Genomic DNA, 4,091 nt, shown 5'->3' with positions numbered 1-4,091 from the left:
TGGAAATCAGGGACTTCCTAGGATATACACTCCATGAGGTACAGAGAGGGCAAGAACAACCAAAGAGAACAAACATAACAAAGTCAAGATCAGTTATAAATTCTAAAACATCCACCACACCAGGTTCCTTTATCTCATTCATTTCTCACCATAGCAAGCCCACAACCAACTATAACACACACACACACACACACACACACACACACACACACATACATACACACAGACACACACATACACTTACCTTACCCAGGAAATATGGCATTAGATTCACTAACATGGTTGAAAGGACAATGCCAGGCAGCAAGGATCTTTCTAGTAAAGAATTTTGGAAAGGAGGATTTTTCCTAGTACAGAAACTGCAGAAATATCTGCTATGGATATTGGTGTTTAATAGAAAATATATTTATGAAACTTTAGTAAGAAATTTTTGGAGTAACGATTACTAACTTTGAATTTGAGCCTCAACCCTGTAAGATGCCAGGCACAAAACTCTCTGCTATGTCAAGTCATCTTCCAAATGTGCTGTTTTCTCAAGCCCAGGACAATGTTCATTACTACGTTAAGCTAAAGAACTTAAGAAATCAGCGGAAAGTCATTGAACACAACACGGACATTCAGGGCATGCAATATACATTTGACCTACAGCTCAGGCAAGAGGATGCAAAAAGATGTCTGTTAAGGAAGAAAAGTATGTTCCAGACTGTAAAGCAGCTATGGCAGCACTTACAGTGAAATCTGATGTAATGGTGAACTTGGGGGATTTTCTTCAAATGGGCTAACAGCTAACACTGTGGATCTGAGAGGAGAATAAGCTCCCTGGGATGTTCTGAACGGGCAATCAATGTCTCAGTCATTTGCAAATTCCTTCTTTTAATACTTATGGGACACAAGAGCACAAAGAAGGAAGCCATGCGTAGTGAATGTGGCTCAGTGCTGCAGTATCAATGCAGTTGTCAGGATGTACAACCTCAGTTGGCTAACTGAAGAGTTTTAGTATTAATAATACTTTACTCTAGTGGTGTAAGTATATATGAAACAATTATATGGTAGAGTCAACTGTATGAATCTGTGTAGTTTGGAAAGAAAAAAAGTAAGGTATTGTGTACCTACGTTTTTATTCGAATTTCTCATCATTCCATTTTTTATTTACTATATTTCATTTTTTAATTACCTGGTTTTATTTGGGAAGCCACTTGCATCTTAATTTTAAAAAAGCAATAGACTATATATATGTAGTTAATTTTTCACTGTGCATATCTATATGTTCTCTTATCTATTTAAATAACCAAGAAGAGCATGCTAGTAAGAATCAAGCTACTAAAAAGGCAGATATGTCAGTCTCCATATTTGAAGATGACTAACCCTCAGTGGAGTAGAAGCTTGGAGTAAACTCAGAAATCCCTAGGTTGTAGTCACACTCAGACCCCTTTATTTCCCCCAAAATGTATGTTCCAGTTGTTTGTTAACAGAAGCACAAAATGTGCCTATACCTTATGGGACCTAAGCCCTGCCTTTGGCCTCCACCTCCTGTGTGTTAATCCTCTCAGAGTCAGAAACTTCTGCTGAGTTGATAGGTTCATGAGAATGGAGTAGACCTTGTACAGCTTGCCACACATGTGTTTTACTGAATTACTTCACTGCTTATCACTGTTCTGATTTTATCCTTGATGTGGAAAGTAATAAAAAATGAACTTTAATAGTGAGCAACATGATGCTGCAGGTGATTGATAATCCTGTTTATACTGGTGCTGTCTGTACATGGGATGTACAAATACAGAATTTAGTTGGAGACACCAAACATTAAGACTAAGATGCCTGGAACCCCTGATGACAAGGAAAATAAAAACCTGTTATAAGTCTCAAGTTTCAGAGCATAATGCTATGGCCTCTTCTGGTCCCCAGTATGTGTACTGAGAGGCCCAAAGGCCTGCTTCTTTGGTGCAAGCACCTCAAGATGTCATTCTGCAACTATTCATGATACTTGTCATTCTCCTTATCTATTTACTGTTCCGTCTCTTTACTCCTTCCTTGATTAAACTGGTATATGATGACCTGGCAAGACCTAGTAGGAGCCTGCTTGATATCCAGGAACTAGATGTTATCAATATTATTAAAATGAAAATTGTTCATGAATTCAAGAGAAATGTAACTGTAAGTGGGAGCTCTACACATTTGACAAAATTGCAGCCTATGTAAAATTGGATATGATGATAGTTACAAATCTTGGAAAAGTTTGATATATTATGGTCACTTGCTTGAGGTTGAAATGAAATTAACCTAGATCCATGGGCAGAGATGAATAAATCTGCCTCTGTTCCCCAAGTCTTAGTCTCAATTCTGTATAATTATAAAACAGGACATTTTTATTACAAAGCTAAGAATGGAATAACATATATATATTTCCTACAAAGTCAGCAATGGTAGGTTCCCTAGGTTCAGGGATGATGGTAGCAGCCTCTAGGAATTTTCCATACATGGTAAGTGAGGATAGTTTTACAGACCGACAGATGGGGGTCCTGCATGTTTGACCCAGAATGGAGATCCAGAGACTTCAAGGTTACCAGTATGACCTCATGTTTTCCCTTTTATAAAACCATACTGTCTTGCATATGTCTGAAAGATACTGACTTTGTAACCATGAAAATGCTGCCCTTAACTCTCCAGACATCGGTGGTTTGAGATATAAAAAAAATGTGCTCACTAAGACACTTTTATGTTTGAGATTGTATAGTTCCTTTTTTCTATTCTAAATCTGTACTACTCAGTATCACAAGAAGTTGTTGGCATAGGAAAATAGAGAAGCATTTACTCACCCCTTATGAACTTTTTAACCCAACTTCTTTGTATGATTTCAATAAAAGATTGGGGCTGAGTCAAATCTGTATGTACAGTGAAGCAGAGCAAAACAAGATGAGCTTAGAGAGTAATGGCTACTCAGGCAAATGGAGTTATGAAGCAGTGCAGAGATAGTATTGAGGTAACTTATTTCATTTAAAAATGAGCTCAAGTATACAGAAAATGCAATTTATTTACACAATGAAACACCATTCAGCTATTAAAAATGAAGATATCATAAATTTTGCAGGCAAAAGGACAGAACTAGAAAATATCATCTTGGGTGAGGTAACCCAGATGCAAAAGGACATGAATCACAGCAGCTAAGATTTGCTGTCCTCTGAGAGGCTCTACCAGCAGATGACTGAGAAAGATGCAGATATTTACAGCCAACAATTGGATTGAGGTCAGGGACCACTATGGAAGAATTAGAGAAAGGATTAAAGTAGCTAAAGGGGATGGCAACCTCTTAGGAAGAACAAGAATCTCAAATAAACAGGATGCTTCAGAGCTCCCAGAGTCTAAGCTACAAACCAAAAAGCATACATAGCTGGTTTGTGGTACCCAAAACATATAGCAGAAGACTGGATTATCTGGCCTCAGTGGAAAAGGATGCATCTAATCCTCTAAAGATCTTGATGTCCCAGGATAGTTGGACGGTGGGGGCAGTGAGTTAGTGTTGGGTGGGCAGGTGAGTGGGTTGGTAGAGGAAACTCTCTTAGAGCCAAAGGGGAGGCAGCATAAAGTGAAAAATTCTGGGACATGAATTCTGGAAAAAGGGGACAACATTCAGAATGTAATAAAAAAAATTTAATAAAAAAGAGATGGAAATCTTGCTTAACTAATAATAAAATTAAAATTGTTCTTGAAAATACAATGAGTGATTACATGGACCTAGAAGTCATGTTTGTATATTCAGTTTCCTTTGAAAAGAACATATTCAGTTAAACAGAAATTAATAAAAATAAGCAATGCTAATGATTGCTGTTTTTAAAACCACATATGTACCATATATTTGAGTCTACATTAGTTATGAAGTTATGTACATTAATTATGTACATTAGCTATGTATGGAATGTTTAGAATACAATAGGTTTTTTGTTTTGGGTTAGTTATTCATGTGGTACTGTTGAGCAACTGAGCATTCAAAAGAAGTAAAATAATAAAGATAGATCAAGTAGGGCTATGCAAATTTCACTGAGAAGAGGAAATATAAATATAATCAGTTGACAGAGTAATAGTACTGGATAGAG

General features: G+C 36.9%; 1 pseudogene; it reads left to right on the top strand.

Moving 5' to 3' along the window:
- Positions 1 to 245: 245 nt before the first annotated feature.
- On the top strand, positions 246 to 920 carry LOC114637326 (annotated as a pseudogene).
- The last annotated feature ends 3,171 nt before the right edge of the window (positions 921 to 4,091 follow it).

Source organism: Grammomys surdaster, unplaced genomic scaffold (genome assembly GCF_004785775.1).
Source record: "Grammomys surdaster isolate TR1022 unplaced genomic scaffold, NIH_TR_1.0 125276, whole genome shotgun sequence".
Lineage (NCBI taxonomy): Eukaryota > Metazoa > Chordata > Mammalia > Rodentia > Muridae > Grammomys > Grammomys surdaster.
This window is presented reverse-complemented; position numbering and strand designations above follow the sequence as displayed.